This window comes from Dendrobates tinctorius, unplaced genomic scaffold (genome assembly GCF_039654945.1).
Source record: "Dendrobates tinctorius isolate UK_male_01 unplaced genomic scaffold, ASM3965494v1 ptg000312l, whole genome shotgun sequence".
Classification (NCBI taxonomy): domain Eukaryota; kingdom Metazoa; phylum Chordata; class Amphibia; order Anura; family Dendrobatidae; genus Dendrobates; species Dendrobates tinctorius.
The window spans coordinates 6,735,499-6,760,452 of NW_027361979.1; the positions used below are offsets into that span (position 1 = coordinate 6,735,499).

The 24,954-nt window shown below is 43.7% G+C and overlaps 1 protein-coding gene across 1 annotated transcript in view; it reads left to right on the top strand.

The window, feature by feature from the left end:
• IGFN1 (immunoglobulin like and fibronectin type III domain containing 1) overlaps nucleotides 1-24,954 on the top strand; it is a 224,452-nt gene that overhangs the window by 88,163 nt on the left and 111,335 nt on the right.

Below are 24,954 nucleotides of genomic sequence, written 5' to 3' on the forward strand. Positions count from 1 at the left end.
TCATAGTAAGGATCCAAACCGCAAAGTACCCCAGTCCAGAGATACACTTAAAGCCAAGAAAAAAAGAAGAGCACAGGACTCCAACTTCAGCCATCACCTTTACTCACCAGGCAGGCAACGTTTGAACCTCAACCCTTTGCTGGACAAAGACCGTTGAGGGTAAAACATTGCATTGTATGGTGAATAAAACACCTTGGATGAAACTGGAGTGCTGTGGACTATTTTTTCTTGAAACCTGGAATACCCATTTACTATGGGGTTTGCAGAATCCACTATACAATTGCAATCAAAATTATTCTACTTCCATAAGAATCTTAATTAATTCACCATCTATCTGGTGTTTGCAATAAACGAAACCATCAAAAACAACTTAAACAGTTCAATGAAACTAATGTAACAACTAATATAAACAAGAGTATGGTGGTTTCTCTAAATTCAAGAAAAAATGCCTCTTTTACTGATACTGAAGTTTCAACACCTTCATGACCAGTGTCTTTAGTACTTAGTGAAGCACACTTGAGTTGTAATGACTTGCTGCAAACACGATGAGTATCCCATACACAGATTCTTGGCAGCGTTCCTAACGAATCTTAGCACATTCATTGTAGGCAATGGCATCTCGTTCACTTATGGTTTTGGGTTTGTATGTTGCAATGTTCTTCAAATCCTGTCAGTGATTTTCTATGCAGTTCAAGTCAAGCAACTGTGGCGGCCACTCCAGACTTTTCCAGGACTTGTTCTGAAACCAGACAATGGTGGACTTTGGGGTATAGTTGGGATCATTGCTCTTTTAGGCTGTCCAATGACTCATAAGCTTCAGCATCTTTACAGAAGACATGATGTTTTCTCCTAGCTTTTCCTGTTACTTGATTAAATCAATTTTGCTCTCCACATGCTTCTCCTTTCTAGTGCCACAGAATACAAGACAGCATCATTTGTCATGCTTTACAGTAGGCAGGGTGTTCTTTTCAGCACATGCTTCAATCTTCCTACTTTAGATAATACCCATGATTCATGGACCTGAAAAGGGAGAGTTTTGATTCATCATTCCATGAAACAGAATCACAAAGTATCTTTGGCTTATTTATCACAAATCACAAAATACAACCCCTGGCAAAAATTATGGAATCACCGGCCTTGGAGGATGTTCATTCAGTTGTTTAATTTTTTAGAAGAAAAAAGCAGATCACAGACATGGCACAAAACTAAAGTCAATTCATATGGCAACTTTCTGGCTTTAAGAAACACTAACAGAAATCAAGAACAAAAAATGGGGCAGTCAGTAATGGTTACTTTTTTAAACCAAGCATAGGGAAAAAATTATGGAATCACTCAATTCTGAGGAAAAAATTCTGGAAACACCCTGCAAATTTTCATTCCCAAAACTAACACAGCATCAAATTAGATCTGCTCATTAGTCTGCATCTAAAAACGAGTGGGCACACCTTGGAGAGCTGTTGAACCAAGTGAACTGACATGAATCATGGCTCCAACATGAGAGATGTCAATTGAAACAAAGGAGAGGATTATTAAACTCTTAAAAGAGGGTAAATCATCACGCAATGTTGCAAAAGATGTTGGTTGTTCACAAAATCTAGACCAAATACAAACAACATGGGAAGGTTGTTAAAGGCAAACATACTGGTAGACCAAGGAAGACATCAAAGTGTCAAGACCGGAAACTTAAAGCAATATGTCTCCAAAACAGGAAATGCACAACAAAACAAATGAGGAACGAATCGGAGAAAACTGGAGTCAACGTCTGTGACTGAACTGTAAGAAACCGCCTAAAGGAAATGGGATATACATACAGAAAAGCAAAACGAAAGCCATCATTAACACATAAACAGAAAAAAACAAGGTTACAATGGGCTAACGAAAAGCAATTGTGGACTGTGGATGGCTTGGTGAAAGTCATATTCAGTGATGAATCGCAAATCTGCATTGGGCAAAGTGATGATGCTTGAACTTTTGTTTGGTGCCGTTCCAATGAGATTTGTAAAGATGACTGCCTGAAGAGAACATGCAAATTTCCACAGTCATTGATGATATGGGGCTGCATGTCAGGTAAAGGCACTGGGGAGATGGCTGTCATCTTCAATAAATGCACAAGTTTATGTTGATATTTTGGACACTTTTATTATCCCATCAATTGAAAGGAGGTTTGGGGATGATGAAATCATTTTCAAGATGATAATGCATCCTGCCATAGAGCAAAAACTGTGAAAACATTCCTTGAAAAAAGACACATAAGGTCAATGTCATTGCCTGCAAATAGTCCGTCTCTCAATCCAATTGAAAATCTTTGGTAGAAGTTGAAGAAAATGGTCCATGACAAGGCTCCAGCCTGCAAAGCTGATCTTATAACAGCAATCAGAGAGAGTTGGAGCCAGATTGATGCAGAGTACTGTTTGACACTCATTAAGTCCATGCCTCAGAGGCTGCAAACTGCTTTAAAAGCCAGAGGCGGTGCAACAAAATACTAGTGATGTGTTGGAGTGTTTTTTTTGTTAGATTGTTTTTCATGATTCCATAATTTTTTCCCTATGCTTGGTTTAAAAAAGTAACCATTACTGACTGCCCCATTTTTGTTCTTGATTTCTGTTAGTGTTTCTTAAAGCCAGAAAGTTGCCATTTGAATTGACTTTAGTTTTGTGCCATGTCTGTGATCTGCTTTTTCTTCTAAAAAATTAAACAACTGAATGAACATCCTCCAAGGCCAGTGATTCCATAATTTTTGCCAGGGGTTGTATAAGCACAAAGTATCTTTGCCTTTGACCTGTCACCAGGTCAAAAGTGGACAGTTTTTCCTCTCAGGTTAATAATGCACAGCAGCCTAAAGCATGTCCCCAGAGAATAATGTGCGCAACGCCCCCTTCGTAAATACCATCAAAGTTAGTACTAAGTACAAAGACTCATATCTCTTCAATCCATATTGCGGATTGTTAAAAAACACAAATCTCACTGGAGCAATGAGAATAAAATAACAGCAAAACCTGTCCACTTTTGACCTGAGTGGTCCTCTTTAAGTGAAGTTGACCATATTGGAAATTCCTTTTTTCTGCTTTTGAGTCAATAGAAGTGCATGTTTTGAAGCTCTGGCATGGGAACCTTAAGCATTTAGTATTCACTTGACTGTGCAAACTAAAATCTCATTACCTGCAGCCGCTAGATCTTGCTGCAGATCTTTTATAATCACTGTAGGGCTTTTGACCACTTGCCCCCTCTGTAACTCATCACTTTTCTTAATTTTTTTGGACCATCTCTAATTTTATTTCTAACATACAATTACCATATATACTCGTGTATAAGCCGAGTTTTTCAGTACATTTATTGTGCTGAAAATGCCCCCTCTCGGCTTATACATGAGTAATTGTCCAGAAAGCCGGTGGGGGAGAGGGAGCGGCGGAGCACCGGCAGGAGCCAGCGGCTATGGCTAAAGCTTATGCCGCTGCTATATAGCGCGCACAGTGACAGCTGCAGCCACCGGCTTCCAGAAGACATCATACTCACCCTCCTCCGCACCGACGCTGCTTCTCCATTGGTCCTGACGCCGACAGCTCTTCCTGTGCTGAGTGATCGCATGGCACCACTCATTAAGGTAATGAATATGCACGCATCCCCACTCCCATAAGCGTGGAGCGCATATTCATTACCTTAATAAGTGGTGCCACGTGATCGCTCAGCAGGAAGAGCTGCTGGAAGCCAGCACCAGCGAGATGCTGAAAGGGCATGCTGGAGGACGGTGAGTAGGATGTTTTTTTTTGTAATGGCAAGTATGCATACCAGAACGGGAGAGGGGGGAGCCATGCCTACAACGATGGGATGGGGAGGGAGCCATGCATTCAACGATGGGACGGGGGGAGCCATGCATACAATGACGGGACTGGGGGAGCCATGCATACAATGACGGGATGGGGGAAACCCATGCATACAGCAATGTGACGGGGGGGCACGCATACCAGGACAGCGATGGAGCCACGCATACCAGGACAGCTACGGGGGGAAGTCACGCTTACCAGGACAGCTACGGGGGAGCCCACGCATACCAGGACAAGACGGGGGAGTCACACATAGCAGAACAGTGACAGGGAGCCCACGCATACCAGAACAGGACAGGGGAGCTACACATAGCAGGACAGCGACGAGGGAAGCCACGCATACCAGGACAGCGACTGCGGGAGTCACGCATACCAGGACAGGGATGAGGGGACAATGCATACCCGGCTTATACCTGAGTCAATAAGCTTACCCACTTTTCCGTGGCAAAATTAGGTGCCTCGGCTTATACTCGGGTCGCCTTATACGCGAGAGTATTCGGTAACCATCAGTCACACTTGATGCAACTAATGAAAACATTGATTAGCTACATCAGGTATGTTTGAGACAACAGTTGATTTGAAAACGTGTGCTTTTTGGCCATGTTCAAACAGTGTGTTCCTGAGCCTTTTTTTAAAAAAAAATTGGAGTCACCTTTTTAACATTAAGAAAATTGAATTTACATGTTTTTACTGCAGTTTTGGAAAATTGTAACAAAAGTTAATTGCAAAATGCTTTTTGTCAACACGTAATAATAAAAGATTTTGGACTGGAGGTTGAACAAGGCCATGTTGACATGGCAGTATTTTCCATCAGTATCTGTAAGCCAAAGCCAGGAGTAGGTGGAAAATACTGAAATCGTTTAAGTGTTTCCATGATAATTTTACAATTACAAATACTGTTGGAAAACACTGATCAAGTACCTAGGTGTGAACATGGCACAATTTTGACATTGCAGTAGTAATTAAAATTTGCATTTTGTGTTGAATTTGAAGAAACCGCTTGTTATATTAGTTATGTTGAATTCTAATTGCCACACGATAAAAAAGGAATAGATCTAACTGTGGCAAAAAACATTTTTCTAGCCCTGATCACAGCATGGACATGAAATTGTTGGTATTAAAATGTAACTTAGCATCATGGAGAGACAGAAGAGTCTGGGAGTACAAACTTATGATGAACTTTCACAAATATAGAGCAGGAATGAGTGTGTCACATGGATTTGTCTTTTTACATCAATTAAGGAATTTGCTCCTCAGACCTTATGGGGGCATCACAACCCAAAACCAGACCCCAATCAGAGGACAATAAAACATTCACACTCCTTATCTATGAACTACTCTTATAGTTACTACCACAACTGCTTCTACCTCTCCCACATTGATACTTCTGCTTCACATTCACTTGTCTTATCGATTTCATTATTCCTGTATCATGTTGTGTATAAATATGTGACTCTTCAGATTTTATATTATACTTTTTTCTGATGAAGAGACCTGAGTAGTCTTGAAAGCTGATATTTAACATCTTTTCAGTTCGCCATTAATAGTCCTCAACCACTGAGGATTCTCAATTTTTGTATCAACTAGCTAACACACCACAAAGTGTGTTAGCCAGTTTTGTTGAGGTCTTTAAAAGGAAATCTGCCAAAATGATAACCATACCCAAACTATGTATATGGTCATGTTATTCTCTGAAAGATGATGTGATCCATACCTTTACTTATGCAATCTGTTGCTCTTTGACTAAAAAATTGCTTTTGTTCTTATGCAAAAGATGCTTAAGTGCTCTGGGAGTGTCAAACCACGTCTGGAGCCTTTGCTTCCCTGATTTGTTTTCCTCTTCCAGCCCCACCTTCCTCTGCGTGGCTGAAACTTCTAAGGAGAGCATCTTCTGCAGAGAAACATGTGCAAGTAATTTCTCCATCTTCTCCATTGCCTGTCTCCGCGTATATCGGACAGCACTGGGATGACTTCCGAGTGAAGTCCAATGTTTCACATGCACCCAAAGATTTGTATGATTGTGTGTGAGCAGAGTCTCGCTGACATTCGTAGCATGCTGTGATTGTTTTCTCATGCCAAATATCACTTGCAATGCATTCAGACGAGTGAAATCATGTAAAAAAATTGGACTGCACTCCCCCTAATGTTTCTCTATAGGGCAGCTCACATCTTCGATTAGTTTCTCATACTGATTCGGCATACGAAAACATTCGCAGAATTCTGCGATTGCACCAGAGAATCGGATCACATGCACCCATAGAAGTCTATGGGTGCATGAGAAACATCGCTCTGCACTCAGATATCACCAGAGTGCAGTGCGATTCCTGCCGATGCCTTTAACAGTGGAGATGGATTAATAAATTTCTTGCATCTCCTCCACAGTTGTGCTCCGATTTTTGTGGCAGAGCTGGAGATGTATGTCATTAGCATATCGCATCTGATGATTTCGCACACCAACAAGAGACAATAAGTGCAGTATCAAAAACGCAATAAAAAATGCATGTTAAAAAAATGCACACTAAAACAATTAAACATAAATAACCTAATTTAAATAATGGGTGCAGAAGTGGTGCTGAAACTCTACAGTGACAAAAACTCAACAAAAGCTCATCATGGGAACGTAGCCTTAGGGAGCAGACAGACTGCCATATAACTCATGTGAGGATTGCATCACAATCCTTGGACTGACCGTCCACTCTCCTGACCTGAGCGTGACCGCTGCCTAGAAATACATCACGCTGTTACTCTCAGGTCAGGAAAGGTGCCGGTCCAGTCCGTGGAATTCGATGTGATCCTAGCACGAGTTATACCTCATCCTTAGGGCTCTCGTGCGATTCTCGTGCGAGTCTCTCGCATGAAAACCCGGCACTGCCGCCGGCACCCTAACCGGAGCGTGCGGCTACATGTATTTCTATAACATAACAGTTTCATAGAAAAGAAACCCATTTATACCAGTATAATAGATATATAACTATTTAATACTAAACCAATGGGTATGTAAGTGGACATAATAGGACTATCGCAACACTTAAATATAAGATATAAAGAAAAAACAGCGAAAAAAAGTCCAATACCAAAACTTACAAAAATACAAAATGGTTTTATTAAAGACAATCAAGATATAGGACACAGTGAGATTAGAGTCAAAAGATGACCATAGACAGTACATGGGCAAAAATTAGAGCACAACAAGGGACTATAAACTCCGGGACATATAGTTATAACAATACATAATAAATTTTTCAAAATCCTACTTATGTCCCATGAAAACACCAGCCAAGGTTATGTATGTAGTGTGTAGGTATAACTACTCCCAATAAGGGACCCCCCACTACACATGATATATGAAAAGTATATTACAAGAACACAAAGTAACTTGCTACATAATATTACCTTACTGACTGGTCAGTGAAGTGGGTCAGCCCAGGTGTACCCTCCCCAACGCACGTTTCGGCCCAAATGGCCTTTCTCAAGGGGTGAAGAAAGTAGGAAGTGGTGAGTATTTAACATGAGAAACCACCAATGGGATTGTGGAATCAAATAGACCAATCAAGTGATACATCTAAAAACCTTCCCAGGAAGTGACATCAGTCAACATGGAGATGGATAACTAACTCCTCATTACCGTTATAACAAGAGAATCATCAGATAATCCTAATCATAACAGCAGAGTTAACTAATATAAACAAATAACAACGGTTGCCCACCATATATATGATATATCATATCAAATGAGCGCTGCATAGCCACACAGTTAATATTAGATTTACTAAAAAATTCAAAACCTATCTTTAAGGCACTGATGTAATAATAGCACTCCCGTCTCTGTTAAATCATCACAACTACATGTCACAGGAGTTGGAAAGATCTGCCCAAAATAACGCCACGTTACCAGGGCAACAATGAACGGAAGTGTGCCTCACATTGTGTATTCCCATAGCGCATCACGTCCGCCCACTGTGACGCAAGCGTCGCCGCGGCAACCCGGACACCGAGTGGCGTCGGCATCACATGACCGGCGACGTCACAATCACGTGACTCATCACCAGGCAGCAAAGAAGCCGAGAGCCGCCGAGCGTGCGGGGAGCAGCGGCACACATGTGTACCGGAGCAACATGAGCCGCTAGGGGAAATAAAAAGCATGCAGCAGCCCTTTAGAGGTGAACAACCGACTGGATTAATTAAACCGCACCTATGGGGAGGATCCACAAAATAAAGCAAGATGGGAGAGTATTACCTAAAGCATAATAAAACAGAAAAAAAGAAAAAAAGGGAGAGAAAATAAAAAATGATAATATACTTAAAAATAAGGATGAAAAATAATAAATAAAACCAAGGCAAACAAAAACACAAACACAAATAACAAAAACAAGCCATGGAATATATGTTTTTCATGATAGCAACATACATATCATCGTAATGTCATAATCGTAATCAGATGCTAGCTCAAGAGTCACAATCCACATAGCTCTCATGTACAAAATAATGGAAAAAATAATAAAAAATGACAGAAAAAATAAAATAAAATAATTAATAACAAATCTCCATCCCGAATCTTGCCAAGCGTAGAATCCTATTCCAAATGCACAGTCAGATAGTATATAACCGTAATTCCTTGTTATAGATGTCCAAAATCATGGGAGGTATGAACACAAACATCAGTGGATAGCACACTAAATAAAAAAATTAAAAACAAAATATTAAAAACAAAACACATGAACCAAAAATGGTCAAATCTCAAGCCGCATACGATGGTCACAGAAATGGGGCAAAGCTAATAGCCTCATTAAGTCCTTTCGGGTGTACGGTGTCCAAGGACCAGATCCAACGGGTTTCAACTTGTAATAATCTTTTAGTTAAATTACCACCCCGTATGCCAGGTTTGACAATATCAATACCCCTCACACGGAGTAATGAACTATCACAGCCATGTTTAAGCTTAAAATGCCTAGGCAACGTCCTGAGAGTGGCCAAGTCCTCATGGTCGACTGCCGCCTGTATCCCCAAGACGTGCTCACGAACACGTGTTTTCAATTGCCGCGTGGTCATCCCAATATATATCAAATTGCATGGGCACACGGCAAAATATACCACATAGCGTGTCATACACGTGATGTGGCTTCTGATATTATATATTCTACTTCCTGAAGAATTAAAGAACTGGTTGGTACGATCAATATTGGGGCAGGCGACACATCGGCCACAAGGAGTACAGCCACTCCCAGGACGGCCCGCATCAAGAAATGTAGTTTTCAATTCTTTTTGATAACAACTACGTACAAGATGATCCCGAAGGTTTCTTGATCGTCTGATGGTAACACTCGGCGTAGCTGGGAGAAACTGATTTAAAACGGGATCAGTCTGGAGGATAGGCCAGGCCCGTTTAAGACAGCCTTTCATACGGGCAAATTGTGCATTATAATCAGTTATAAACCTTACTTTATTGTCTATTTTAGTCTCCTTCTTTTTATAAAGAAGAGAGTGACGTGTAGACCATTTAGCACGATTAAATGCTCTTTTAATTGCCTGTCCACTATATCCTCTCTCCCGAAACCTATCAGCAAGATCCCTTGCCTGTAGATCAAAATCCTGCTCAGTGGAGCAGATCCTGCGTAACAGCAGGAACTGCCCCACTGGAACAGAATCGATCATATGTTTAGGATGTGCAGAAGTAGCATGCAATAGCATATTAGATGCTGTCTCCTTCCTAAAAATGCTGGTTTGTAGATTGTTATCAACATCCCTCCATATTGTGACATCAAGAAAGCTAATCCTATTTGCATCATAATTGTATGTGATGCAAATATTCCTGTCATTTGAGTTTATCCCTGTCATAAATTCACAAAGTTGTATCGAATTCCCCTGCCAGATCATGAATATGTCGTCGATGTACCGCACCCAAAAGGGGATGCGGTCCATCGACAGACATTGATCTGACAGGGGGAGGTCCCTCTCCCACAGCCCCAGGAAAAGGTTGGCATACGCGGGGGCGAAAGAAGCCCCCATAGCGGTGCCCTGGAGCTGCAGGTAGAAGGACCCCATAAACGTGAAAAAATTATGTGTCAAGGAAAACTCAAGCAACTCAAGAATTAGAGAAATCATCTCACCCGGCAAATTTGACATATTAAGAAAGTAACGGGTGGCTGCCAACCCATCTATGTGCTTGATGCTGGTGTACAGGGATTCAACATCACCTGTCACCAGCATCATGTCCTGACTAATATGGAGACCATCTATCCGTCTAAGGAACTCCCCTGTATCCAAAATAAATGATGGTAGACTCTCAACAAGGGGTTGTAGTTTTGAATCTATCCAGCGATTCACTTTTTCCAAAAAGTTACCTGCGCCGGAAATAATTGGACGTCCCGGAGGGGCTTCAAGGCTCTTGTGAACCTTGGGTAGTAAATATAGGGTAGAAATAGTTGGTTCGTGTACCTGGAGGGCCAAAGCTAGATCTTTTGTGATAACACAATTCTGAACAGCCAAATTCAAAATTTTTGTTAATCTCGATGTAAATGACAGAAGGGGATTAAATGTCAAACGCCTATAACAAGTCTTGTCATTAAGCTGCCTCAGCGCCTCCTGCTCATAGAGGGACCTCGGCCATATGACGATATTTCCCCCCTTGTCAGCTGGTTTCAAAACAATATCAGGGAGCCTCTTCAGGACGTCCAATCTATCACGTTCCTCACGACTGAGGTTATCTCTACCCACCCCCTTCAGGATGTCCAAAAAATCCCTAGTTACCACCTGCACAAACAAATCAACAGCTGTGCAGGCTGTCAAAGGGGGAAATTTCTTAGATTTAATACGGATAGATGGGGGGATCTTACCTCCCTCACCAAGGGCATGTTCTGTAGATAGATCCTCGAGGTCTTGAAGTGCTAGTTGCTCCTCTTCTGTAGGGAATAAGTTTCGCAAGTGAGAATCAAAGAAATATTTCTTAAATATCAAGGACCTCGCAAATAAATGTAGGTCCTTGATTGCCACAAATGTGTTAAAGTTAGATTTTGGAGAAAATGTTAAACCCCTACTCAATAAGGACAAATCAGCATCAGTTAACTGATAAGAACTTAAATTGATTACCTTATGATTATTTCTCTTGCGTACAGGTGATTTGAATTGCATCCTCTTGTAAGGGTGAAAATTCACATCTCTCACTCTTGTATTGTATTTCTATGTAGCCGCACGCTCCACTCCCAGTGCAGGTGGCAGTGCCGGGTTTTCATGCGAGAGACTCTCACGAGAATCGTGCGAGTCTCTTGCAAGCGAGTATGAGCCCTTAAAGTTTAATACTGATGACATGTAATAGAGGAAGGAAAAACTGGCACACAAGCCTCAATTCATCAATCGGATTTTTCCTCTTCTCCACGACAGCACCCACTGAGAGAGGGGATCCGCCCCAGGAACAGGAAACCTACAGAGAGATAAATGGGGCGGTCCCCCTCGCTCCCTCAGTTTGGTTTCCTGTTCCTAGGAAGGAACCCGCAGAAGAGGATACCTGGTCTGGTAGCCGCCTGCGTGCATAATATGAGCAGCAGGGGCCCCAGGACTGGAGGCAGCGTCGGGCGGAGAGGTGATGGTTTCCCCCCCCACCAGAGCTGGTAATGCAGGTGAGGCCGGAGGTAAGAAGGTGCCAAGGCTCACTGAGGGGACAGGGGCGTATACCCCCCCAGGAGGGGTCGAACGCATTACACAATGCCATTAGGCATATCAGGGATGGTGGCCGCGCGCCCCCCCCTCCCCCCGAGAGAAGCAGAAGGCCTGAGCGTTTGTGCCAGGCAGCGCTACCGGAGGTCGCACCTGCAGGGGTTAACGTGTGGGCCGAGTGCGTGGTGTCACTGTCGGGGCCGCTGCATCAGCGCTTCCAGCGGCGCTCCCATGCAGGCAACCCGGAAGTAAAGGTATGGAGGACTTCCGGGATCAGTGCAGGAGGCGGCGCTCGCGGGAGAACGCCCGCGCATGCGCAGAAGGGGCTAAAAAAAAAAAAAGAGGAAAAAAAAAAAAGTGGAAAGGCTATAAAAAGAAGCCACGGAGGCAGCGCCAGTGTGCAGTCATGTCATCCATAGATGACCCAGCTTCGCTCCCGCTAAGTCAGCCAGTGGAATCCCCACATGGCAGCAGACAAAGCGGTGCTTCAGGGAGAAGCAGCAGCACCAGAAGAAGTGGCAGCTCCAGGAAGGAATCTAGCGGACCTTCCAGGCAAGTTGAGCCCCTGGAGAAAAAACGGAAGGAGAAGAAATCATCCCACGCCTCGCCTCAGCCTGAGGCGCGGACCCCGCAGCCGGTAGTTTCCTGACGAGACTCACGGGTGAGTGTTTCTAGTCAGAATAAATAGCTGATGGCCTTCTTTTTTCTGGTCCATCCCCCCTTTTTTAGGCCAAAAGAACAGAGAAAGCGAAAAATAGAGAGTGTGCCTTATGTTCTAAGCCCCTCCCAGACGGCCACCCTAAAAGATTATGCCAAGCGTGTATTGAGGAGGCCTTGCAGGAGGAATCCTCACGGAAGAAAGAGGATATCCGAGCAATAATTAGGGAAGAGCTACGGGCCTTGGGCAGCTCCAGTAGTCTGGGGGGGTCACTCCTCCGTGAGACAGATAAGTTCACCGAGAGGAGGAGCTTCGCCGGCGTCAAAGTCGCCGTCAGAATCCGGGGAACTAGACTCTGATAGATCCCAGGAATACCCTTCCTCAGAGGACGAGGAGCAGGCGTGTTTCCCTACAGACAGCGTCAGTAACTTGGTTAAGTCTGTCCGAAATACCATGGGGCTACCAGAGAGTAAGGACCCCAAGACTCCACAAGACATAATGTTTGCAGGCATTTCCCGTAGAAAGGTCCGAGCATTCCCAGTGGTCCCAGCTATAAAAGAGCTGGTGAAAAGGGAGTGGGAAAAACAGGGGCAGAGAACCTTCCTCCCCTTAACATCAAAGTGTAAATATCCATTTGACGATGAGGAATTGACAGCTTGGTCGAGAGCCCCCAAAGTGGATGCGGCGGTGGCCTCTACCTCTCGTAGATCCTCCCTGCCGGTAGAGGATTCAGGAACTTTGGCCGACTCATTAGATCGTAAGACCGATACACTCCTTAAACGATCCTGGGAAGCATGTACGGCAGCTTTTAAGCCCGCAATAGCAGCCACGTGCACAGCAAGATCAATGTTGGTATGGCTGAATGACCTGGAGGACAATATTAAAAACGGAGTGGCCAGGAATAAACTCCTGTCCTCTATGCCCCTCATTAAGGGAGCAGCGGCCTTCCTCTCCGATTCCTCAGCGGACTCTCTCCGTTTATCGGCTAGAGCAGCAGGGCTAACCAATGCAGGCCGGCGGGCCTTATGGTTGAAGGGGTGGAAAGGGGACACGCAGACAAAAACTAAACTGTGTGCTATACCCTGCCAGGGTAAGTACCTATTTGGCACGGAACTGGACGAGATTTTAACAAAAGCGGGAGAGAGAAAAAAAAAGGTTTTCCTAACCCGTATATTCCCTTTAATAGGAGGTCCTACAGAAAGCCGCCGTTTGGCAAAAAGAAGGACTTTAAACCCCAAGATCGCTGGGGAAATAAGGACCCCAAACAGAGGGGCAATCTATTCGGGAAGCGTCCCTTCAGAGGAGACAGGTTCCGCTAATACCAGTACACCGGTAGGTGGCAGACTACTGGAATTCAGCCACCAATGGGGGAAGGTAACATCAAACCCATGGGCCATTGATATCGTCTCATCGGGCCTAAAACTAGAATTTGTTCGGCATCCACCGAACTTCTTCCTATTGACTTCCATGAAGTCCCAGATACAGCAGGAAGCACTGGAGACGGAGATTGCAGTATTACTAACTAAACAGGTCCTGATAGAGGTCCCAGGGGACGAAGAAGGAATGGGCTTTTATTCTCCTCTATTTTTAGTCCCAAAACCAGATGGCTCCTTTAGGACCATAATAAATTTAAAGAAGCTTAATACCTTCTTAAGGCTGAGGCCATTTAAGATGGAGTCAATAAATTCTGCAATAAAACTTTTGTTTCCCAGGTGTTACATGGCAGTCTTGGACCTAAAGGATGCCTATTACCATCTACCCATATACCGAGAGCACCAGAAGTTCCTGCGGGTAGCGGTCTGGTTCAAGGGTCGGATTCAGCATTTCCAGTTTGCGGCAATGCCATTCGGGCTATCCATGGCTCCTCGGGTATTTACCAAATTAATGCTGGAAGTGATGTCGTATGTAAGGCTGAATGACACACTAGTGGTCCCTTACTTGGACGACCTGCTCGTAGTAGGGAATTCTGTTTCTCAGTGCAAAACAAGAATGGCTAAGATTATCTCATCCCTACAAACGCTAGGATGGCTAATCAACTGGGAGAAGTCCAGACTAGAACCAGTTACCTGTCAGAGGTTCCTAGGCCTGCAAGTAGATTCTGTAAGTCAGAAGTGCTTTCTACCAGATGCTAAAGCAGTGGCCATAATCCATAAGATACAGAATACTACAGGAAGACCCGTAATATCATTGAGACAGGGTATGTCCTTGCTGGGGTCCCTGATATCGTGCATCCCAGCGGTGCAATGGGCCCAGTTCCACTCTAGAAGACTACAGTGGGCTATTCTGCAGGAAACAGACTGCAGGGGCGGTTGGAAGGGAGGATGTCCCTATCACCAGAAGTTGTTAAATCCCTAAAGTGGTGGTTAAATCCTACCAATTTGTCTAAGGGAGTGCAATGGTGGGTAACTCCCTCCAAGGTGCTCACCACAGATGCTAGCCCCTTGGGTTGGGGGGCCCACCTGGAGGAGCACATGATACAAGGCCGGTGGCGTAAACATGAGATAGAAACCTCCTCTAATGTAAAGGAGCTAAAAGCAATTTACTATGCGATATCTCAATTTCTCCCGCAGTTAAGAGAAACCCACGTGAGGATCCAGACAGACAATACCACCGCAGTGGCCTATATAAACCGACAGGGAGGTACGCGGTCGGGACCATTGATGTCTATCGCGGAAGAGATCCTAGAGATAGCCGAGGTACATCTTCACTCCTTGTCGGCACTCCACATAAGAGGAGTAGACAACTCTCAAGCAGACTATCTCAGTCGCCAGGTCCTATATCAGGTCGAGTGGGTCCTCAGCAGGCACGTCTTCGAGACAATAGCGACAGAATGGGGCAGACCAGAGATAGACCTGTTTGCCACCAGAGCCAACAGACGCGTAAGGAAGTTCGCTTCGCTCTACAGGTCAGACAACCCAGACATTCTAGATGCCCTCCAAGCACCCTGGGCATTCCGACTAGCCTATGCCTTCCCTCCAATGGTTCTACTTCCAACAGTAGTCAGGAAAATAAGACAAGAGAGGGCGAGGGTCATCTTGATAGCCCCGTTTTGGCCCAAAAGGCCGTGGTTTTCATGGCTGAGAGCCATGTCAATAACCGACCCGTGGATCCTGCCGCTGCACCAGGATCTTCTCTCGCAGAGACCCTGCTACCATCCACAGGCCAAAGCCCTACACCTAGCGGCCTGGAATTTGAAAGGGAACTATTGAAGCAGAAGGGCTTTTCGGAAAACCTGATTAATACCCTGCTACAAAGTAGGAAAGAGTCTACTACAAAAATATACGCTAAGGTGTGGAGGAAATTCCTGGCCTTTCACCCAGCAGAGCTAGCCGGTGAAGTACCCATTACGCCCATCTTAGAGTTTCTTCAAAGAGGCCGAGAATTGGGCCTCTCAGTTAATACTCTAAAGGTCCATATATCGGCCCTAGGAGCCCTATTTAACTATAACGTGGCAGCAAATAGATGGGTAAACCGTTTTGTTTCAGCTTGTCAACGATCAGAACCGGTGCATATTCCTCGGCTTCCGGCATGGAACCTTACTCTGGTTTTGGATGCCTTTACTCAAGCCCCGTTTGAGCCCATAAAGTCGGCTTCAGTGAAGTGCCTCTCATTGAAAACTGCTACATTAGTAGCTTTAGTATCAGCTAGAAGAGTAAGTGATCTTCATGCTCTATCAGTAGACCCTCCGTTCCTGTGAATAACACGAGACAGACTGATTTTGAAGACAGACCCGTCCTACCTTCCCAAACGGGCAACTAAATTTCATAGGTCTCAGGAGATATGCCTACCTTCCTTCTATGAGAACCCGTCAAACCAGGACGAGGTGAAATATCACACCTTAGATGTGAGAAGAGCGGTACTAGCCTACCTTGATAGGACCAGTCCCTGGAGGCAGAGTAGGTCTCTTTTTGTCTCCTTCCAGGGCAACAGAAAGGGGTCTGGAGTGACAACAGGCACATTATCCAGGTGGATTAGAGATGCGATCACAATGGCATATTTGGCAAAAGGAGAAGACCCTCCGCTGGGGATTAAGGCGCACTCTACTAGAGCCATATCATCCTCCTGGGCCGAGAGCGCAAACATCCCAATTGAACAAATATGTAAGGCTGCAACCTGGTCTTCTCTTTCTACCTTCTATAGTCACTATAGACTAGATTTGTCCTCTACAGAGGATTTGACCTTTGGTAGATCGGTCCTTAACACGGTGTGCCCTCCCAAGTGATTATCTCTGGAAATCTCTCAGTGGGTGCTGTCGTGGCGAAGAGGAAAAACCGGATTACTTACCGGTAATACTCTTTTGTAGAGTCCACGACAGCACCCGCTCACTTCCCTCCCGTAAAAATTTTTCACACTTGGGTCTCCTTGGTGGTGGAGATTGTAATTAGAATTTAATATATGATTAAACTTAGGGGAATGTAAAAGCTATAGGGGTAAGATATATGAATCGCCCAAACAATGACTAAAACATGTATGGCGGTTCCTCCGTTGTTCTCGGTAATACAAACTGAGGGAGCGAGGGGGACCGCCCCATTTATCTCTCTGTAGGTTTCCTGTTCCTGGGGCGGATCCCCTCTCTCAGTGGGTGCTGTCGTGGACTCTACAAAAGAGTATTACCGGTAAGTAATCCGGTTTTTTAGAGCACTTTTTTTTTGTCTTGGGGTATTCGTTGCCGTTTTTTGTGACAAATTCTTGAAAATGGTACTTGCAGTTCATAAAATTTGCGCTGTGTCAAAAATAGTTTTTATTTTTCTCTTTAACCTTTTTTTGTGACTTTATTGGAAAAAGTCAAACATTTTACAAAATGTCTAAATAATTTCTATTGTACATAAAATCACTCCTTGGTAGCACTGGAGTGCATTTGCGCAAAAATGATGAATCAGGCGAAAAAATCTGGAAACCCTAAAGTCAGATTACTATTGCAAACTGAAAAAAACAGACAAACACAGAAAAAAGTTAATTTAACCCCTTTCTGACATCTGACGTAGTATACCCACCCATGTGACTCGCACAATTTGACCATGGACGGTATAGCACGTCATAGCGATCGGCCGTGCACACTGGTGGTGTGCGGCCAATAGTGGCCTGGGTGTCACAGCTGACACCCAGCAGTAAGTGCCAGGAGTGGTCAAAAAACAAATCCCGCAGCAGGCAGGGCTGACAGCCCCTCTTCCCTTGGATCGGAGACCCCACAGCGTGACGCGGCGTCCCGATCGCTGCCATGATAACCCAATGTTGTCCTGACAAATCCGGGTTACCAGAGCTATGAAACTTCCTGTCATGCGCAGTGCATGATCAGGAAGTTTCTCAGGTCAGTATGCATGGATTGCAGCGCTGACAGCTTCTATAGCATGCAGATGCTGCTTCATTTGCATGCTATAGAAGCGATCAGCCTGCAAAAAAATGATTGTTCCATAGTGGGACAAAGTGTAAAAGTTAGAATAAAGTAAAAAAAATTTTTTAAATAATTGCAAAAATATTTTTTAAAAAATAATAATCAATAAATATATATTCTGTCACCAAATAAATATTTGAATGAAAAAAAATCTAAACAATAAAACTACACATATTTGGTATCGCTGCGTCCATAATGACTCGTCATATAAAACTGTCCCACTAGTTAACCCCTTTAGTGAACACCATAAAATAAAACAAGGCAAAAAACAATTCTTTATCATCATACCACCGAACAAAAAGTGGAATAACATGCAATCAAAAAGATGGATATAAATGCCATATATACTCGAATATAAGCCGAGATTTTCAGCCCAAAAAATGGGGCTGAAAGTCCCACTCTCGTCTTATATTCGAGTCATATACAAAGAGGGTGGGAGGGGGAGGGGGGGCGGGGGTGTCAGGTCATACTTACCCGTCCTGATGCTGTGTCTTGAGCCCCCAGCTTCTCCCCGTGCTCTCTCTTCCTGCCTTCAGCGGTCACGTGGTACTGCTCATTAAAATTCATGAATATGCGCATATTCATGAGTTTTAATGAGCGGTACTACATGACCGCTGAAGGCAGGAAGAGAGAGCGCGGAGAAGCTGGGGGCTCAAGACACAGCGTCAGGACGGGTAAGTATAGAGATACTCACCTGTCCTGCGTCCATGGCTGCTTGCTGCTGTCTGTCATCGGTCAGTGACTTCAGACAGCAGAGGGCGCGGTGACGTGGTTAGTGTGCGCCGCGCCCCCTGCAGTCTGAACGTCACTGTCTGATGACGTGGCAGATAGCGGTGAGCAGCCATGGATGCAGGACACGTGAGTATCTCAGGTGCCAGCAGTGACACCGGCACCTGACACCCAGCGACAGAGAGGTGAGTATGTCATTTTTTTTTATTTTTACATGCAGCAGCAGCATGGGGGCAGCATATGGGGGAATAATCTATGGAGCTTCTTCTGGGGTCAGCATATGGGGAACAATCTATGGAGCTTCTTATGGGGGCAGCATATGGGGGAATAATCTATGGAGCTTCTTCTGGGGACACCATATGGGGGAATAATCTAAGGAGCATTTCCCACCCTAGGCTTATACTCGAGTCAATAAGTTTTCCCAGTTTTTTGCGGCAAAATTAGGGGGTCGGCTTATACTCGGGTCGGCTTATACTCGAGTATATACGGTAAACGTGGTACTGCTGAAAATGTCTTGTCCCGCAAAAAAACAAGCCCCCATACAGGTCCATCACTGGAAAAATAAAAAAGTTATAGCTCGTGGAATAAAGGGATGCAAAAATAATTATTTTCTATATAAAATAGTTTTTATTGTGTAAAAGCACAAAAACATAAAAAAAATATATAAATGAGGTATCACTGTCATCGTACTGACCCGAAGAATAAAAATGCTTTATCAATTTTACCACAGGCAGAATGGTATAAATGCCCCCCCCTAAAGAAATTCATGAATTGCTGTTTTTTGTTCATTCTGCCTCCCAAAAAGCGATCAAAAAATGTCATGTGACCGAAAATGGTACCAATAAAAAACATCAACTCGTCCCACAAAAAACAAGACCTCAGATGACTCTGTATGCCAAAATATGTAAAAATTATAGCTCTCAAAATGTGATGATGCAAAAGCTATTTTTTGCAATCAAGAGAGTCTTTTAGTGTGTGACAGCAGGCAAACATAAAAACCTGCTATAACGCCTCTTTCACTCGTCCTGATATTTCCGGTACCGTGTCCGTGTGTGTAATACTTGCGGCACACGTGTGGCATGTGTGTGCCGCATCAGTACCACACGGACGGGTGCCAGGGAAGAAGCGTTGCAGTAAGCGCTGTTCCGTGGCATCGGGTACGGAACCGGGCTCTCATCATTCTCTCCTACTCTGCTGGCGATCGGCAAGCAGGGGAGAATGATGAGAGCCATGTTCAGCACCCAGCACTGGGGAACAGCGCTTACTGTAACGCTTCTTCACCGGCGCCAATGCATGTCACATGGATGAATGACATCCATGTGTGTTATGCGTATGCACGTGTACTGGATGTTTTGTGGCCCATGCTGACATTAAAAAACGGGCATGTCAGTGTGTTTTGCCTATGGACACACAGTCCGTGGAAACACACTGACATGTGCACAGACCCATTCACTTGAATAGGCAAATAGCGCTCCATTCTTCCCGAGTCTCTCTGTATGACTAAGTAGCCCTGTACAGCCACATATGGGGTATTGCCACGTTCAGTAGAAATTGTGGGATAAATTTTGTTGCCATTTTTACCCACTTCTTGTGTGAAAATGTAAAATCTCACTGCCCAATGGTATAAAATTCTGTGACACACTCATGGTGTCAATATGATCACTGCACCCCTAGATGAATTCATTGAGAGGTATAGTTTGTAAAATGGGGTCACTTATAAGGGGTTCTGCTGTTTTGGCACCTCATGGGCTCTCCCAGTGGGTCATGGCACATGCAAACCATAACATTAAAGTCTGACTCTACTTCCCTTCTGAGCTCTGCCATGTGCCCAAACAGTGGTTTACTCCAACATATGGGGTATCAGTGTACTCAGGACAAATTGCACAATAACTCTTGGGGTCCAATTTCTTCTGTTACCCTTGGGAAAATAAAAATTTGGGGGTAAAAAGGTCATTTTTGTGGAAAATATGATTTTTTTATTTTTATGGCTCTACGTTATAAACTTCTGTGAAGCACATGGGGGTTCAAAGTGCTCACCACACATCTAGATAAGTTTGTTAGGGGGTCTAGTTTCCAAAATGGTGTCACTTGTGGGGGATTTCCACTGTTTAGGCACATCAGGGGCTCTCCAAACGTGACATGGCGTCGGTCTTAATTCCAGCCAACTTTGCGTTGAAAAAGTAAAACGGCGCTCCTTCCCTTCCGAGCTCTGCTATGTGCCCAAACATTGGTTTACCCCCATATATGGGTTATCAGCATACTTAGGAGAAATTGCACAACAACATTTGGGGTCCATTTTCTCCTGTTACCCTTGGGAAAATAAAAAAAAATGGATCTGAATTAAAAAAATTTTGTGAAAAAAAGTTATATGTTCATTTTTTTAAAAAACATTCCAAAAATTCCTGTGAAGCACCGGAATAGTTAATAAACTTATTGAATGTGGTTTTGAGCACCTTGAGGGGTGCAGTTTTTAGAATGGCATCACTTTTGGGTATTTTCTATCATGTAGACCCCTCAAAATGACTTCAAATGTGATGTGGTCCCTAAAAGAAATGGTGTTGTAAAAATGAGAAATCGCTGGTCAACTTTTAACCCATATAACTTCCTAACAAAAAAAAATTTGGTTCCAAAATTGTGCTGATGTAAAGTAGACATGTGGGAAATGTTACTTATTAAGTATTTTGTATGCCATATCTCTGTGATTTAAGGGCATGAAAGTTCAAAGTTTCAAAATTGTGAAATTTTCACTAGATTTTGGATTTTTTCACAAATAAACGCAAGTAATATCAAAGAAATTTTACCACTAACATGAAGTACAATATGTCATGAGAAAAAATGTTAGAATCACCGGGATCCATGGAAGTGTTCCAGAGTTATTACCTCATAAAGGGACAGTGGTCAGAATTGTAAAAATTGGCCCGGTCATTAACATGCAAACCACCCTTTGGGGTAATGGGGTTAAAGAAAAGGCATAAATCCAGTAATAAATTTGGCACACAGTGTGTTCTTAGAGAGTTACATGTCAGTGAAGGGAAGTGAGGTGAGGAGAACCTTCAGGAAACCTGCCTATTAGAACAATCTTGTCAAATTTTCCCAGGATGGCATTTTCAAGTATTATTATTTGCCAGAACTTTTGAGAGGGAAACATACAGTTGTGGCCAAAAGTATTGACACCCCTTCAATTCTGTCAGATAATACTCAGTTTCTTCCTGAAAATGATTGCAAACACAAATTCTTTGGTATTATTATCTTCTTTTAATTTGTCTTAACTGAAAAAACACAAAAGAGAATGAAGCAAAAAGCAAAACATTGATCATTTCACACACAACTCCAAAAATGGGCCAGACAAAAGTATTGGCACCCTCAGCCTAATACTTGGTTGCACAACCTTTAGCCAAAATAACTGCGACCAACCGCTTCCGGTAACCATCAATGAGTTTCTTATAATGCTCTGCTGGAATTTTAGACCATTCTTCTTTGGCAAACTGCTCCAGGTCACTGATATTTGAAGGGTGCCTTCTCCAAACTGCCATTTTTAGATCTCTCCACAGGTGTTCTATGGGATTCAGGTCTGGACTCAATGCTGGCCACCTTAGAAGTCTCCAGTGCTTTCTAGCAAACCATTTTCTAGTGCTTTTTGAAGTGTGTTTTGGGTCATTGTCCTGCTGGAAGACCCATGACATCTGAGGGAGACCCATCTTTCTCACACTGGGCCCTACATTATGCTGCAAAATTTGTTGGTAGTCTTCTGACTTCATAATGCCATGCACACGGTCAAGCAGTCCAGTGCCAGAGGCAGCAAAGCAATCCCAAAACATCAAGGAACCTCCGCCATGTTTGACTGTAGGGACCGTGTTCTTTTCTTTGAATGCCTCTTTTTTTCTCCTGTAAACTCTATGTTGATGCCTTTGCCCAAAAAGCTCTACTTTTGTCTCATCTGACCAGACAACATTCTTCCAAAACGTTTTAGGCTTTTTCAGGTAAGTTTTGGCAAACTCCAGCCTGGCTTTTTTATGTCTCGGGGTAAGAAGTGGGGTCTTCCTGGGTCTCCTACCATACAGTCCCTTTTCATTCAGACGCCGACGGATAGTACAGGTTGACACTGTTGTACCCTCAGACTGCAGGGCTGCTTGAACTTGTTTGGATATTAGTCGAGGTTCTTTATCCAACATCCGCACAATCTTACGTTGAAATCTCTTGTCAATTTTTCTTTTCCGTCCGCATCTAGGGAGGTTAGCCACAGTGCCATGGGCTTTAAACTTCTTGATGACACTGCGCACGGTAGACACAGGAACATTCAGGTCTTTGGAGATGGACTTGTAGCCTTGAGATTGCTCATACTTGCTCACAATTTGGTTTCTCAAGTCCTCAGACCGTTCTTTTGTCTTCTTTCTTTTCTCCATGCTCAATGTGGTACAGACAAGGACACAGGACAGAGGTTGAGTCAACTTTAATCCATGTCAACTGGCTGCACGTGTGATTTAGTTATTGCCAACACCTGTTAGGTGCCACAGGTAAGTTACAGGTGCTGTTAATTACACAAATTAGAGAAGCATCACATGATTTTTCGAACAGTGCCAATACTTTTGTCCACCCTCTTTTTTATGTTTGGTGTGGAATTATATCCAATTTGGCTTTAGGACAATTCTTTTTGTGTTTTTTCATTTAAGACAAATTAAATGAAGATAATAATAACAAAGAATTTGTGTTTGCAATCATTTTCAGGAAGAAACTGAGTATTATCTGACAGAATTGCAGGGGTGTCAATACTTTTGGCCACAACTGTACAGCTGCAGAAATGGAGCTAGTCTCTGATTCATGCTGCCTGCGGTTTGGACAGCAGACAGATTCTTTTTAAAGGGAACCTGACAGCAGATTTTAGTACTCTCAACTGATCTAATCTGTGTTAGCTCACTGTAATGCAAATTCTGTCCATACCTTTGCATTTTCAATCCTTTATTCCATCAAAGTAATCGCATTGCCAATATTTATGTAAATGAGAGACAAGTTCTTGTAGTTATGGGGTCTTGTATCTGCACTTAAAAAGCTCTCTGGCTTATTTCTCTCTTTTCCCATCCACTGCTGTTCTTGGATAATTGAATGAAAGATCACTATTGTCTGAGTAACCAACCTACCACATCAGTGATCTTGTGCATGCACTGTCATTTTCTGGGGCGGCACATGTGCAGTCAAGTCCTGATGACATTTTGAGAGTCAAACTATGGACCTGCTCAAGCGCACCCCAGAGAATTACAGCACCTATGTGAGATCACTTAGACAAGAGTGATCTGTCATTCAGTGACCAATCAGTTCTGTCATGCTATGTGATCGGTGCAGAGGAGGAGAGGACGGTTATCGTTGCACATGACCTGAAAGGTCCTTGAGTTAATTGTGTGGAAGGTCCTTCATTTGCTCAGCTTGTGCAGCCTCAATTCAGGTCTCGATCAGGAACTGCAAGATGTAGTGTATAATGTGTGTGTCATAGCTGTATGTCGGAGCTTTGTGTATTCTATGCGTGTCTATACAGTATGTGTATGTAGTGTGCATGTAGCAGATAGGTGGGTATATATGTATATGTAACAGAGCTGTGTGTTTCTATATATGCATATGTAGCAAAGCTGTGTATTTCTATATACAGTATGCATATCTAGTATAGATGTGTGTTTCTATTTATGCATATGTAGCAGAGATGTGTGTGTGTTAGGCTATGTGCGCACGTTGCAGATTTTGTTGCAGATCCGCAGCTGAATTACACCAAATCTGCAAATGGTAGCTCAAGCAATGTTAATCAATGGGAATCCAGAATTGGTGTGCACATGCTGCGGAAAATTCCACACTGATTTTCAGCATTTTATTTTCCACAGCATGTCAATTCTTTTTGCGGATCTGCAGCGTTTCTGCACCCATTGATTTACATTGAGTCAGTCAAATCTGCCGCTAAGCCGTAGGTGTAAAAAGGTCTGCGGATTAGCTGCGGATTTGTGTGCAAAAAACACTGCGGAAAGGAAGGAGGAAGAGTGTGTGGGTGGAGACTGTGTGTGGCGGAGAATATGTGCGTGTCTGTCTGTTTATGGGTGTCTGTGTGTGTCTGTCTGCGGGTGTCTGTGTCTGTGCGGGTGTCTGTCTGCGTGTGTCTGTGTCTGTGCGGATATCTGTGTGTGTCTGTCTGCGGGTGTCTGTGTGTATCTGTCTGCAGGTGTCTGTGTGTGTAGCCAGGTATCATCTAATGGGACTACTACTCCCATCCGACTATGTCTGCTGTCACATATAACTGTGGCGCCCCTGAGGCTCAGTCGCCACAGAGGTACTGCACCTTCTCCTAAGGTGTAGTGCCCCACCGCCTAGGTAAGTTGGGAACTCCTTTCCACACTCCAACATCTGCATCCCACACACAGGATAGTTCAGTAGGTCCACATAGCAGCTTCAGGCTGGGGGTAGCAGAGCACCCTTTGTGGAACCCTGCTTCGTAACACGAGATGTGCTGGGAGGTGGGTGGAGTTAGTATAAAAGAGAGGGAAGGTTTAGAATTGCAGGTCAGTCTGACGGGAGGTCAGGCGAGAGGAGTTCAGTTCTGAAGTTAATTTTGAGTTCAGTTTGAGTTCAGTTTAGAAAGAGTGCTGCAACTGCCTCAGTGATCTGAGCCAGCTGGCACAGGGAAGGAACAGATAGAGAAAGACCTAGAACTGCAACCTAAGCTTCCATAA